The sequence below is a fragment of the Equus quagga genome, chromosome 11, assembly GCF_021613505.1.
Source record: "Equus quagga isolate Etosha38 chromosome 11, UCLA_HA_Equagga_1.0, whole genome shotgun sequence".
In the NCBI taxonomy this organism is placed as follows: Eukaryota; Metazoa; Chordata; class Mammalia; order Perissodactyla; family Equidae; genus Equus; species Equus quagga.
Genome location: NC_060277.1, coordinates 62,653,101 through 62,668,993, shown reverse-complemented (window position 1 = coordinate 62,668,993; position 15,893 = coordinate 62,653,101). Strand labels below are relative to the sequence as shown.

Here is a 15,893-nt window from a genome sequence, read left to right as displayed (position 1 = left end):
CAATCGGAGCCTGCGCCTCAGTTCCGGCCCCGCCCCTGGCCCGCCCAGCCCGCGCGCGCTCACCTCGGCCCGCGGCGCCGGCTCCGGGCGCACTTCCGGGAGACGGGCGGCTGCGCGCCTCCGGCGGCCCGCGAGCGGCGGGGGGCGGGTCAGGGGCGGGGCCGGAACTGAGGCGCAGGCTCCGATTGGCCGCTCGGGCCGCCCCGCCCCTTCCCCGGCCGCCCCTCCGCAGCTGTGAGGCCGCGTTCCGAGGTTCGTGCGCTGTTTCTGTTCTCACCCAACAGCCGTTCGTTGAGTTCCTAGTCGGCGCCAAGCCCTGCGAGGGCTACAAAGATAATTCCCTTGTCCATCCCAGACTCCTCTGTCCAGTCCCACACCCAAAGCAGAAACTGCAGTTATTCCCGGTTCTTAACCCAGTCTCTGTCCTCGTTACCATTCTCACTTCACTTGACCTCCCTGGGGCATTTGATTTGCCCCGACTCTTCCCTGTCTTGCTTTTCCAACTCTCACCAACTCTGCATTTCCTTCCACTTCTCCCCTTCCAATGTTGGAGTTCGATGAGGCGCCAACCTCTCCTCCCACCTTCGTTTCTTGTCTGTCTGTCTGTCTCCCTCTGACTCTCTCCCCTTTAAACCCACTCTACTTCAACACAGTTGTCGTCCTTGCCTCCTTCCTCCCCTTGTCCTTCTCTTTCTCACACTCCAACAGTCGCCAAGTCCTGTGATTTTATCTCATCTCAGATACCCTTTTCTCTCTCCATTCTCTACCTCTACTTCGGCTCATTTCCACATCACTTCTAACCCAGATAACGGCCCCAGCCCTCTCACCAGTTTCTGAGTTTCCAGTCTTGCATTTTCAGGCCATCCTGCACTGGGCCACAACAGTCATCTTATAATGCTAAGTTGTGTTAATGCAAGCATCGTGTCCAAATCTGGGAGACTGAAGTGATATGTGTATTCTATATTCAATCTTGGCAAATTGGCAAACTGGAGAGCATTCAAAAAAGGAGTTGCAGTATGGTGAAGTGCCCTGTCCCGTGTTTAGAAGAACTGGAGACAACTCTGATGAAACAAAGCTTTGATGGGTGGAGGAGAGGTGTGAATCATAATATCTTCACATATCTGAAAAACCTACCAGTGAAAAAGAGATTCAACATGTTCTCTAGGTCCCAGTGTGTGAAAACCACTATTTCAGCTTAACCCAGGTGCAAGTTTCTAAAGTTGACTTATATAACAATGTTGCGTTATGATTTCCTGAGCAGAGCATGGGCAACAATTTATCATGAACATTTAGAAGGACACCTGCATTGGACGTTTCTTCCAACACCAAGGTGCTTTGCTTCCAAGAAAATCAAGAGATTGGCTGCTTTGGAGGGGAAAACAATGAGGTTTTATCTTCAATGTCTTATCTTTCAGCTGATCAGCATCTAAGGAAGATAACAGTCATTCAAAACTTTTAATTGGGCTACAGACTACTTTGTGACTCTGATGGAAGCTATAAATCTTTTCCCAAAGAAGACGCACATACACATCTACACACAAAATTTTGCACACAAATTCAGGGAGCTCGCAGAGCCTTGAAGCCCATCCTTGGAACCCATGAACCTCAGGTTGAGAACTCTAACTGGTTGATGTTTCCTGATACGGAAGTGACACTTGGCAGTTTAATAATTCTTTATAAACTGGCAATTTGGGATGAAACATGAAACTTCCCTTCTTTCCAAGCCAATTGAACAACCAAAAAAGATATTTTAAAAGTTAGAAGATACCTACCTCAGCTTAGGAAATAAGGGAAAGGTGTCATCAATTTCCATTTATTTATTCACTCACTCATTCAATAAATATTTATCAGATGCCTCCTCTGTGCCCAGTACTGTTCCAACAGCTGGGTATACAACAGTGAACTAAACAGATAAAGTCCCTGCCTTCATGGGACTTAAACATTTTGGGAGGGAGCGGGACGATAAATAAATACACAAGTAATAATAAGTATGTTCGATAATGATGAGTGTTGTGGAGAAAATTAAATCAAGGTAAAGGGGGATAGGTAGGGTTAGAGTTGGAGTGTGATTTATATAGGATGGTCAGAGAAGGGCTAACTGACAAAACAACCTTGAACCCAGACTTGAAGTGAGGGAGCAAGGTTTGTGGATATCTGGGGAGCTTTCCAGGCAGAGGAAATAACAGGGCCCAAGCTCTAAGACAATAAGTGAAAATAAAGAAGACAAGAGGTATGAGGGGTGAGCCCTGGGACATACCAACATGTAGGGTCAGGGAGATAAGGAGGATCCATCAAAGGAGAAAGAAATAGAGGAGCCATTGAGGTAGGAGGAAAACCAAGAAAGAGCAACATCCTGGAAGCCAAATGTACAAAATGTTCAACGAAGGAGGAGAGAGTAATCAACTGGATCAAATACTAGTGATCAAATGTATAATGGGGATTGAGAGTTGACCATTGGTTTTAGCAGCAGGGGAATCATTGGTGACCTTGACAAGAGTAGTTGGGAGTGGAGAAAGTCTGAGTGGAGCAAGTTCAATAGAGAATGAGAGGAGAAATATTGGAGCAACAAATACAAACAAGTCCTTCAAGAAGTTTTGTTATAAAAGGAAATGTCAAAACAAGACAAATTAGAAGATATTACAGCATGTTTATATGCTGATTGGAATGATCCAGTAGGGAGCAAAAACTTGCATTTCATGGGAGGGAAGGGACAACTCCTGAACAGTATCCTTGAGCAGAGGAGAGGTTGATCTTTGAATAACAAGGCTCGAGGGTACTCCTACAATTTAGGCCATGTGGGGCACCCACAGAAAACATTCTACATTGAAGAGGAGTTTAAAGTCAAAAATTACAAGGCACACCAAAAACAACCCATCAAAAGGAACAGTCACCAGTTATAAAAAATAAAAATAAAAAATGAAAGAGATTTCATTCCCAAAGAGATAATAAAGCAATCTGAAAGAGATTTTAAAATAAGTATTCTAGTTGTTCAAAGAGGTCAGAGAAGTAGAAACCATAAAACAAAGAACACTATGGGGAAAAAAGAAGAAAGAAAGGAGGAAACAAAATACAACTATATCAGGCCAAGTATGTTTTTTGCAAACTAAAAGATATTCACTTTTTAAATTTAAAAAAAAAAAGTCTAATCTTCATGAGACTCAGACATAGCAAATATCCTCTTCCCATGGTAGGAATAAGGAAACTGCCATCCAGAAAGGGTGAGTACCTAACTCAAAGCCACAAAGACATTCAGTTGCTGACCCTGAATTCAAACTCTGTGTTTTCTGACTCCAAGGCTCATGTTCTTCCCCTCTATGCTGCACGATGCCCCAGGATAGAGCAGGGCAGCCAGGACACGCTGCTCAAAGAGACAGTGTAAGGTTTGGGAGAACCTATTGTGAGAGAACTCCTATGAGAAGAATTTAAAATTAATGCAAGGATGAAGTTAAATTGCATGAGATTGTGGTGGGCCAAATCAGTTATTTCACCAACAATTCTCTGAAATCCAGAAGAAGAAATTTGAAAAGAGTTGTTGAATTGGAGGAGAGATTCACACATCAAGGTTAATGATACACGAGTGTCAGTGGAGGATGTCAGTGTCGCCTGCATGGAAATGCAACCAACCACATGGACCAGGGAGGGGAGACCAGAACAGAAACCAGTCCCAATACCCTCCCTCTGCCATCAAGGTATGGTTTACATCCTGTTCACTTCACTGGAGCAAGCAGTGATTTAACTCATGGCAGAGGAACCTGCATTGTCTTTTATGGGTTATTTAGAGAACAGAGAATTAAACAAGATGCTAATTCTGTTTTTTCTGGTTAGGAGAAGTCCTGACACATCACTTGTCTTATGTGGGATGTCCTGAAGGAGAGCTTTAAGATGTTCAAAAAGATTCAGGAGGGGCTAGGAAACGTCTTCCTATAGTGCCTCTACGTAACACAAAGGACCATAAACTTGGCTGGAGAAATCTGAGTCCTACAGTTTTTGTCTCTTAAAAAAACCTGTGACTAACTCTTGATGCTTCTCTAACCAAACCAAATTCCTTCCTGAGGACATAAAATGTCTTCAGACAAAGGGTCCTCGATCTGAGTCTGAAGGATGTCAATGACCAACCCTCCCCTATGCAGATGCTTGTAGCTATGGGAACTTTTCTGCGGAGTTTCTCAAATGGATCAATGACTTTTTTTTAATATAACTTAAAAAGTCATTTCCTGCTTAAGCAGACTCCTTTAAACTTCTAAATCCATGGACCTGGAGAGATGAGAAAGAAATTCAGCTCCCCCAGTATTGAATATAAAGGGCTGACTGGTCCCCTCATTTGTCATATGCTGAGCAGATTTGGGTCACAGTATGGAAGCTGCCATGAGAAGAGGAGGAGGTCCATGCCATGGAGTGGTTGACAATGGGGTCTCACATTTTCATTTGTTTTCAACACATTGAGACGTTGAAGTTGACATGTATTGGATTCAGGGGATTTATGGATTACATTAGCTAGTTTTAACTAAACTAACCCTCACAAAATGGACGCATAGTTTTAAAAGTTCCCTGCAAAGTAATCTCAGTTTGAAGATTACAGTAATAATGCAGGCACAGGTAAACAACAAGAAAACGGCAGAACTACACTTCTAGCTTGAGCCCTTTTTCAGATACACTGGGAAGCAGTGCCAACCTAATCAGATCTGACCAAACTCAGGCAAAATAATTTCAAATATTAAGAAATCTACTAGAAATGTGCACTTAGGCCCCGGCCCCATGGCCGAGTGGTTAAGTTCGTGTGCTCCACTTCAGTGACCCAGGGTTTCGCTGGTTTGGATCCTGGGCGCGGACATGGCACCGCTCATCAGGCCATGCTGGGGCGGCATCCTACATGCCACAACTGGAAGGACCCACAACTGAAAATATACAACTATGTTCCACAGGCCTTTGGGGAGAAAAAGGAAAATTAAAATCTTAAAAAAAAAAAAGAAATGTGCACTTATATCTACCATTGTTAATGATGTCGCTTTAACTATATATATGTATCTATGTATATTTACATATAGTGTTATATACTTATCTATCCAGAAATGTATCTACTTATATATACTATATGCAAATATATGTGTGTGTATGTATGTTTACACTAGTAAATATAAGTATATATACTATACGTAAATATATATGTATGTATATGTGATGTATACATACAAACTATTTAATATATATGAATTATAAACGTAGAGAGATTATATAATACAGATGATATATTTGTGTGTGTGTGTATATACATATATATATCTCTCTAGAACATGAAGATGATCTTTCAGCAATGTTTAAGGTCGTACAATATCCTATCAGGTACCTAATGAAATTTAATTAAATCTAATGAAAAATGCTTGGTAGTCTCTTTTGAGGTCCTTAATGAATGAAAATCAATACACAAAATGTTACATATAAAAAGTTTTAGTGCTTTTAATTTTAAGCCCACAGATTAAAATTATTAAAATGCAACATATCTTCCAATTAGTTTCCAAGAGCTACTGACTTACACCGGGGACTATGGAAATTACTAGCCATATTTCATCAAAAATTTTTGCCTAGGGGCCAGCCCGGTGGCACAGCAGTTATGTTCACACATTCCGCTTCTCGCTGGCCAGGGGTTGGCCGGTTCGGATCCCGGGTGTGGACATGGCACGGCTTGGCAAAAGTCATGCTGTGGTAGGCGCCCCACGTATAAAGTAGAGGAAAATGGGCACGGATGTTAGCTCAGGGCCAGTCTTCCTCAGCAAAAAGAGGAGGATTGGCAGTAGTTAGCTCAGGGCTAATCTTTCTAAAAAAGAAAAAAATTTTTTTTGCTTAATTAGCAGATGGTATTGAAAAACGAATATGTGCTGCCCATGAAGTACTTTTCCCACTTGGAGGTTTTGTGAGGTTTCCTTTTTTAACTTATACAAATCATTAAAACTAAGTGTCAAAAATAAACTAAACTTAGAACCGGACCCGAGAAATCTCTGTATAGCAGAGTATTAAACCAAGTTTTGCTGAAATAATGAGGCATACTCAGTTTCACTGTTTGTTATATTCTTAGTGAGAACTTTATTCAATAAGAAAAATATTTTTAAATATCATTTTCTCATTCTTACTTCGGGCTTTCTTGACTTTTATTTTTGCATATGTTTTATAATATAGACTATGTAGGCAAAATAATACATATATGTTATTTATAATAAATACACATGCAAATAGTGGCTATCTAGCCCCAAATATTTTTACTAGTGAAGAGTGCTTGATTAACAAAGGGTAGAGCCCACTACTCTAAATCAAGCTCCTCAGACCTGGCTGCACATCAGACTTGCATGGAGAGCACGTTAAACCCAGATTTCTTGCTTTTTCCCTAATCAGATTCTCTGAGAAGTGGGGCCTGGATATATAATTTTTTAACAAACTTACCAAGTAATGGTATTGGTACTGATCTGAAAAGAAGCATTACCATGCACGGTTATAAATGATTGTCTACTGGGGTCGGCCCCGTGGCTGAGTGTTTGGGTTCACGCGCTCTGCTTCGGTGGTTCAGGGTTTTGCCAGTTCGGATCCTGGGCGCAGACATGGCATCGCTCATCAAGCCATGTTGAGGCATCGTCCCATACAGCACAACCAGAGGGACCTACAACTAGAAGATACAACTATGTACTGGGGAGCTTTAGGGAGGAGAAGAAGAAGAAGAAAAAAAGATTGGCAATAGATGTTAGCTCAGATGCCAATCTTAAAAAAATAATAATAATAATTGTCTATTAACTCAAACTTCAAGAGACAAACAGATCCAGTTAGTTGCCAAAACTTATATACACAACACAGGGAGTAACACAGCTGACTCGTAATCAGGATGACTTTGGAAGAAGCTGAAACAGAACAAGCTCAGTGCTCACCTTTATCCCTGAACTCTTAGCATAGAAATTCCTTCAGCATGACGGCTCAGCCACCTTTTTCTGCTTCAGTTCTCTCCTTGGTAAAATGAGAGATAATAACACCACTGACTTCTTAGGATTGTGAAGAGAATTAAGTGAGACAATATATACTGCCTGGCATGTAGTAAATTCTAGCTGTTATTAATATTATAATTTTTATACCATCCATTTTAGGATATAGGAGGTTCCTGGAGAGAATGGTAATAAAAAATTATTATACCTAATCATAAACATTGTTTTTGCCACACTGTTTTTGCCACACTATTTCAGCATAAAATGTCCAGATATCCAAGAAGAAAAAACTGATTTGTAACGATTAGAAACATGATAAAAATCTCAACTAAATGAATTCAGTTACATAAAATGTGACACATTCTGCAACAGTGTGATAAATATCACATTTTTCTTCAAGATTAAAAATAAATCCCCCCAAAAAACTGTGGTTGTCATCTCATAGAGATACCTATCTACCACTAATGCAGTGTTCTGTGACAGGCCAACCTTTATTTTATCTTACTTGTCTTTTTAGAATCTGCCTGTGCTTCTGAGCTTAATTTCTGCTCTTGTAGATATCAAGATTCCAGCCTTCCCATCAAGAAGGGGTTAGTGCTTCTGCCAGAGTCTAAAATTCACTGAGTCCTGGGATCTCACCTGGCCAAGACTCTGCTCTCTCCACATGTTGCTCCCCATTTCAAACTTCAGTTCATGTCAGAAAAAGAGCTCCAGCCTTCAGACAAAGATCTGGAAAGCTTCTGACCCTATAGGTGATTCATTATTTCATTAACTGACCAGGGTCCCTTTAAAACTTGAGGAGTTCTAGTCAGGTAACAATTTTAGAGGGATGGAGTAAGAGGTCTGGGACTCCCTGAAACCTTCCACCACCCAGAATTCTTCCCTCTTTGGTCCCTATAAGTGCCTCATCTTGACCCCTTTTAATTGACTTCCTCTTTTGGCATGGTCACTTGTTGCTGCCCGTGGATGGCCTTTGCTATAAACTGCCTAATTCCTTGCTGAGCTGATGATGCTACCGACTTTGGACAACCTGACCTTGCCCTTGCTGGGTCTGCGACATTTACCTTTTCTTGATGGCCCAGACTCCCGAAAACCCCATCAGCACTGTGCAGTGGGAAGCCCCATCTGTCCCTTTGTCTAATGCTAGGGATGGCTGGACATCTGCCCATGTTGAGCTTCATTCCGCACTGGGTTTTTCAGATTGAACTTTTCTCCCTCTGACAGAAGCTTCCAGGAGCATGTGGTGACTCCTGAAGGTCTCCCAGATCAATAAGAGAAGCAAGCTTTTTCTTCCCCAGAGGAGACGGCAAGACGGGTGACTCATCTGTCACTGCTAATTAGCAAAAAGGGCCTGAACACTGGGAAACACACAGAGGGAGAAGGATTGAGATTAACCAGACACCATGGTTTTTTGGGTTTTTTGAAAACTGTTTTCTAGAACATAGCCTATTCATTATGCAGTATTAAGAGAACAGAGAGAAAATAAAGTTAATCAGCAGCAGTAGTCTGTTTTAGAAAGCCTTGAAGAGGGGCACCGCAGAGAGATTTGATTTGCCCAAGGAGACGTGCAGAAGAAAGAGCCTGTAGCCAAAGGCACAACACATAAGCCCCGTCTTGGAAGAAACTGGAAGCTTGGAAGAATTAGACATGGAACGTATTCATTAAAGATTACAGAATTCTAGCCAAGATCCCTTCTTCTCTCTGATGCTGACGTGGACCCTCCAAACCAGGAGTTGGAAACTGGCAGCATGTATTTCATTTGGCAAGCACAATTTAAGAAATCCTTACTTTGAATCTGAATGCCTTTTATGGTGCATGCAGTTTCCCATTCACCATAACTCTGATCATCCCTTTAAACCAGGTCTTTTACATATTTACAGTAATTTACTACCTGGCCTCTGAAGGCATTTACACAGGATTGCTCAGTAATATTCTCCAGAAGGTTAAGGAGATGTGAGTTACTGATGCTCACCTTGTATTTGGGGTTTTAGAGCTCACTGGAGATGCCTGAGGGCTTTCCTGGCCACAGGGTCTGAGGGATGTTCAGAGAAAGAGGCAAGGCTAACTACTGCAGAGAGCAGGGCACCGCCCTCATCAGAGCCTTATCCCACAGCAGACTCACAGCCTGCCCACCCGTCTGTTGCCTCCTCCAGGCACGAGGCATCTAGGAACTGTTCTTAGGAACTCCTAAGAGAGAAATACCAAGGAATTGGCCGAGGTCAACAGACAAGAACTTAGCCTAGGTGTACTCCAACTCTATTTCCAGAAGCCAAATTCAGATCTCATGGTGCAAAATTGAGAACATAGTATTTGAAATTGTGCCTGTCCTGGAAAATTCATGACATATAAGCACTAGAGTTGTATTGATCTCAGACAGTGTCGATGGGGCTTGCGGGGAGCAGGGGCGGTTAGAATCTCAAGCTCTGTCTGCGAGGAGACAAGTTTTCAGGGTTACACTTGCTGATAAACTGGGATCTGGACTTCTTTCTTAGCGAACGATCCACTGAATAATCTTAGATTTCCTTTACACACTTGAAAACATACATATTCAAAGAGACATGGGCTGGCGTAGACAGCCTTCTTTGTGAGCCTGTGTGTCCCTACAGGGCCACTTCCAGAACTACCCACACCACCAAAGGTTCCAAGAGGATAGCCTTGCTTTCAAGGCAACCACCTACTTTTTACTCCAAATTGCATCATTGAGATCACAGAAAACAATGATGGGAATCATCTTTAGGTCCCTGCAGGTTTCTGTGGTCCTCCATGATCAAATTCCACTGTGTTGTACATTCCTGAGTTTTTAAGATCATATCTCCTTGCTCCTGCCTGACTGAGAGGGAAAAGAAACAAGAAATCCCTTAACTTTTCTGTGAAAACCACTAACCACATCAAACTATCTAAAAATATATTCCTCAATTCTAACACACAGACTTGTGAGAGGATAGAAAAAAGATAGCTAAAATATGGCTTATATATGTAACATCAGGAGAGGGTAATTTAAAAATGGCTAAAGGAATATCACTTTCTCTTTGACTGCACATGTGGCCTGGATTTAATAAAGCATACTAGACCAAAAATTGGGTGAAAATGATACCAAACCTCTTAACCTCAAGTCTGTGTGCCTGACGCGCAATAAGCCAAGCTTGTAGATGGAGAAAGGTTTATTTGAATTGGCCAAAACAAGAAGGCAGGAGGATAGGTTCTCTCAAGTATGCCTTAACAAGGGAAGGAAGTGGGGGTTTACAGAGCTAAGGGGCTTGGGAGGAGGAGTTCTGAGGAAACAAAGGAGGAATCCCTGTTTCTTTCACTCCAGGTAAGCCCTTGGGCAATCAGACTCTGGGGGTCAATGGCATCTGGGGGCTGTTTATCTGGTGGTCATAACTTCCTTAAACTCATTCTTTTTCTTCTGCAAAACAAGCTCATATATCTTTGTGACCCTTGAGTCACCCCTCAGGTTAGACAGGAAAATAGCAAATTAAGAAAATTAACTTCTTTTTATCTGTGTCTGTGCTAGGAATAAGGTCAAAGGGTAATCATGTTCTTATTGAATATTTACAATAACCCACAGGTACCTGGCTTCAAAAACTCTACAGTAGCACCTATTGAGAATAGGTTAGAATGCACAGAGAAACAGGAAGGACAGCCTAACAGATTTTTATTCTCAGGCTTAAAAAGAACCAATGAAGACTTTTAAGTAAAAAAGCACAGTCAATGAATTTTACTCTGATAATCTAGTAATAAGTGTTTACTGAATGAATTCTTACAGGACTTCTCTATATATCTAATAAGTATTTGCTATTCAAGTAGAATCTGAGCAGAGAATAGAAACCTGGTACATTTATTTCCTGGTTTAATAAAGGCAAAAATAGAAACATTTTGTGTAAGTAGAATAGAATATATTTATAAGGAAAAGACATATCTTTTTATAAAACAGGCTTTTCAAAAATAATTTGTGTTTTTGAGTCATTTTTAAAGGAAACTGTTTAAAAGAATATAAATATATGGTAATAAATATTTTGTAACTGTTTTATAAGGATGCTGGTTGCAACAACAAAAGAAAGAACAGCCATCATTCCTGGTTTAGCTACAGAGTAATTAATTTTCACTAGGTATTACATTCACAATGTTCACAATTCATAAGCTACCAAAGAGTACATAATCAAAAGACTTTCTCCCAATTCTTTTGCCCAATCACCGTGTTTTCTCCTTTGGGATAATAAATATTTTTAGATTTTGGATATCCTTCCAAATATATTTTAAACAAGTACGTGTATATTAAATATACATTTCCCTTCTTTTCATACACATAATAGTATACTAACCATGAAGTTCTTCCTCTCTTTTTTCACCTAACAATACATATTGGCAATCATTCTATATCACTACATAAAGAGCTCCCTTATTTTTACAGCTGCATACTATTCCCTCTGTATTTAATTGTTCACCTGCTAAAAGACATTGAGTTGGATTCTAATACTTTGCTATAAAAATGCTATACTCGATAACCTTATATATATTTCATTTTGCAGGCATATAAGAATACCTGTAGGAATAAACCTCTAGAAGTAAAATTTCTGTGTTAAAGGGCATATGCATTTGTAATTTGTGTGTGTGTGTGTGAGGAAGATTCTCCCTGAGCTAACATCTGTTGCCAATCTTCCTCTTTTTTCGCTTGAGCAAGATTAGTCCCGAGCTAACATCTGTGCCAGTCTTCCTCTATTCCTCTATTCTGTATGTGGGATGTCTCCACAGCATGGCTGATGAGTGCAGTAGGTCCCTGCCTGGGATTTGAACCCACGAACTTGGGTCACCGAAGTGGAGCATGCAGAACTTTAACTGCTCGGTCATGGGGCAGGGCCTTACATTCGTAGTTTTGACAGCCATTGCAAATTGCTCTCCACTGAGTTATACAAATATGATTCCCATTGGCAATGTATAAAAATGCCAGTTTTCCACACTCTCATCAACATATGGTGTATTAAACTTTGCCTGTTAGATAATTGAAAAGTGATATCTCAGTGTGGTTTTAATTTACATTCCATTTATATCAAGTGCAGATGAACGTCTTTGCTTATTTTTTGTGTGGGTGAGGATTTTTTTTTTTTTTAAGATTTTATTTTTCCTTTTTCTCCCAAAACCCCTCAGTACATGGTTGTGTATTTTTACTTGTGGGTCCTTCTAGTTGTGGCATGTGGGACGCTGCCTCAGCGTGGCTTGATGAGTGGTGCCATGTCTGCGCCCAGGATCCGAACCGGCAAAACCCTGGGCTGCCAAAGCAGAGAGCACGAACTTAACCACTCGGCCACGGGGCTGGCCCCACCAAGAAGAATTTTTTTTTAATTTTCTTTATTGACTTTGTGTTATCCTTAGAAAGGATGAGTTTATCTTCTATTTTAATAATTTCTTTTTTTTCTTTTACACTAATATCTTTTATTCATTTGGAACTTACTCTCATTTAAAGTTTGAGGTATGAATTGGAATTTACTTTTTCCCAGATTCCTATCTTTGAACTGAGATCCTACTTTTTTTTTTTTTTTTGAGGAAGATTAGCCCTGAACTAACATCTGCCAATCTCTCTCTTTTTGCTGAGGAAGACTGGCCCTGAGCTAACATCCATGCCCATCTTCCTCTACTTTATATGTGGGATGCCTGCCACAGCATGGCTTGCTAAGTGGTGCCATGTCCGCACCCGGGACCTGAACCAGTGAACCCCGGGCCGCTGAAGCAGAATGTGTGCACTTAACCGCTGCACCACTGGGCTGACCCCTCAATTTTTTTAAACGTTCCAAAGTAGGGAGACTTTCCTATGTGTCCAGCAATAATTTTTCAGTTGATCTATGTTGCTGATAAAGTGCTTCATCAACTACTAATAGAGTTTATTCACTGATTTCCGATGGTTAGAGTAAGCCAACAACTCTGTGTGTATCTCCTGGAAAAGGGCACAACTTTCTTGACTACTCATTGGTAGACTGAATATGGTCTGATTGTATGTGACTGATCTATGGTCACAAGAGTTCGTGTTCTGGTGGCTCCTCTTGAAATGAATGGATGTTTCATTTTTAGTTTATAAAATATATGACGTCTGCCAATGTCCAGTTCAGTGGGTACTATTGATGAAATGCTGCAAAAAAAAATTACCCACTAGGGTGGTTATAATAAAAAACACAGATAATAATAACGTGTTGACTAAGATGTGGAGATACTGGAACACTTGTACATGGCAGGTGGAAATGTAAAATGGTGCAACCACTTTGGAAAAGCATCTGGTAGTTCCTTAAATGGTTAAACACAGAGTTATCACGTGATCCAACAATTCTACTTCTAGTTATGTACACAAGAGATTTGAAAACATATGTCCACACAAAAACTTGTACACAAATGTTCATAGCAGCCTTATTCATAATAGCCAAAAATTAGAAACAATCCAAAATGTCCATCAATGGACAAATAAATAAACAAAATGTGGTATATCCATACAATGGGATATTATCCAACCGTGAAAAGGAATGAAGTACTAACGCATGCTACAACACGGATGAATCTTACAAATACTATGCTACAACATGGATAAATCCTAAAAATATTATGCTAAGTGAAAGAAGTCAGGTACAAAAGGTCACACATTATATGATCCCCTTATATTATATGATTCCATTTCTATGAAATATCTAGAATAGGCAAATCTATGAAGACAGAAAGTTGATTAGTGGTTGCCTAGAGCTGGAGGTAGGGGAGGGTGGGGCCAGTTGGAAGTGACTGCAGAGGGTAGGAAGTTTCTTTTGGGGATGATGAAAATGTTCTAAATTTGATTATCATGATGGTTGCATAACTGAATATACAAAAACTATCTAATTGTATATTTCAAATGGGCGAATTATATGGCACGTGAATTATAGCTCAATAAAGCAGTTACAAAAAACCCCCAGTGAAACAAAAACAATGTTATTAAATTCAAAGCAGCTATTGTTACTTAATCTCAAAACAAAAACCACAAATGTCCTCCCCTAAGTAATTATTAAATTCTACAATCTTGAGTTAGCCAGAGATGCCTGTGTGGTCCCATGGAAATCCATAGCTGATATATGCCTTTTGCACACAAGGACCCTGCATGGCTTTACCCTAGGTGATTCCTTTCCTTTAGATGAGAGGTTTCAATAAGTCCTGAGTTTTATAAGATACCTACCCAATTAGATTAAATTAGTCAGACTAATTTATACTTAGTCATTAGAAGTTCTTTTACTTGGTTTGCAATTTTGCTTTGTGGCAATATAATTTAGCAATCTTTGTGTGATTTTTTTTGTTTTATTGTGTTTTTAATTTCCCCCTAATATTTTACTATAAAAAATTTCAAACATACAGTTGGAAAAATTGTAGTTAACATCAGTCTACCTATCACCTAGATTTTACCATTAACATTTTATTATGCTTGTTTTAGTACATATGTACCCATCAATGCATCCCTCTATCCTTCCATTGACCCATCTTTTCTTTTTTCTTCTTGCTGAGGATGATCAGCCCTGAGCTAACATCTATGCCAGTCTTCTTCTATTTTATATGTGAGTCACTGCCACAGCATAGCTGACAAGTGGTGTAGGTCCATGCCAGGGACCTGAACCTGTGAACCTGGGCCGTCAAAGTGGAGTGCACCGAACTCAATGTCTATGCCATGGGGCTGGCTGACCCATTTTTTTTTTTTAATACGTTTCAAAGTAAATTGTCGATGTCAGTACATGTCCTCTTGAATACTTCAGCATTCATATCATTAGCTAGAGTTCAATATTTGTTTACAGTTTTTTCTTTTGATATATAATTTACATACATTGAAATGCACAAATCTTGAGCATCTATTTACTGCGTTTTGACAAGTGCATATACTTGTGTCTCCCAAACCCCTATTGAGGCACAGAATATGACCATTACCTTAGAAAGTTCCCTCCGGCCCTTCCCCAGTCAATTGTGCTGCATTCCCTCCCCTCCCCAAAAGGTGCCCACTGTTCTCTTTTTTTTCATTTTAGTTTCATATTGTTTTTTAAAAAATAGTGAGGCTAGATCAACAGAATATAGAATATGAGGACAGGCTCTGGGTGTAGTTCTGGTGGGTGAGAATCACATCCCTTCTACAATATATTTGTATCTGGTCAGACCATGGCTAATACTATCAGTATTACCTTTCACTTAGTGGTAGTGACTCAGAGTGCGGTATTCCCATTTTTTTACTCTTATAAATAACGTGATGAACATTTGCCTATAAATCTTTATATGCATGCATGATTATTAATAGTCAACATAGTAATAACTCCTTTTATCTGAACCAAACTGAACTTTGGTTCTTTTGATGGCATGAACCAGTCAAAGAGTCTAAAATTCCCTTATTTCCAGTTAAATGCAATGTTCTACCAATATCCAGACACCTGCACAGAGGCAACATCAGTCATTGGATGGCCTGGTCTTGAGCCCTCGGTGACTAGGGATGGGGATGGACAGGAGCAGGGTTTTTTGTTTTTTTTTCCTTTTTTTAAAAAAAGATTTTATTTTTCCTTTTTTTCCCCAAAGCCCCCTGGTACATAGTTGTATATTTTTAGTTGTGGGTCCTTCTAGTTGTGGCACGTGGGATGCCGCCTCAGCGTTGCCTGATGAGCGATGCCACGTTGCGTCCAGGATCTGAACTGATGAAACCCTGAGCTGCCAAGGCAAAGTGCATGAACCTAACCACTCAGCCATGGGGCTGGCCCCAGGAGAGGGGTTTTGCTCAAGGCCAACTGCTGAGCCCTTAGAGGGATTATCTGGTGATCGTTACAGCCAAACAGAGGTGTCTGACCCTTCTCATTTTCTCAGAGGCTGAAATTTGGGTCCTAAGGTGAAATCCAATTGTAACTTACTTTTGATTTATTTGGATAATGAAGTGAAAAATGTCCCCTTAATTTAACCATTGGA

At 40.3% G+C, this 15,893-nt stretch overlaps 1 protein-coding gene across 1 annotated transcript in view; it reads right to left on the bottom strand.

Moving 5' to 3' along the window:
* The window catches only part of ZNF18 (zinc finger protein 18), a 31,338-nt gene extending 31,219 nt beyond the window's left edge, over positions 1–119 (bottom strand). Inside the window, exon 1 of the mRNA XM_046676367.1 lies at positions 64–119. The gene's annotated coding sequence lies outside the window, so the exon portion shown is untranslated. The remainder of the gene's footprint in view (positions 1–63) is intronic.
* Between the last annotated feature and the right edge of the window lie 15,774 nt (positions 120–15,893).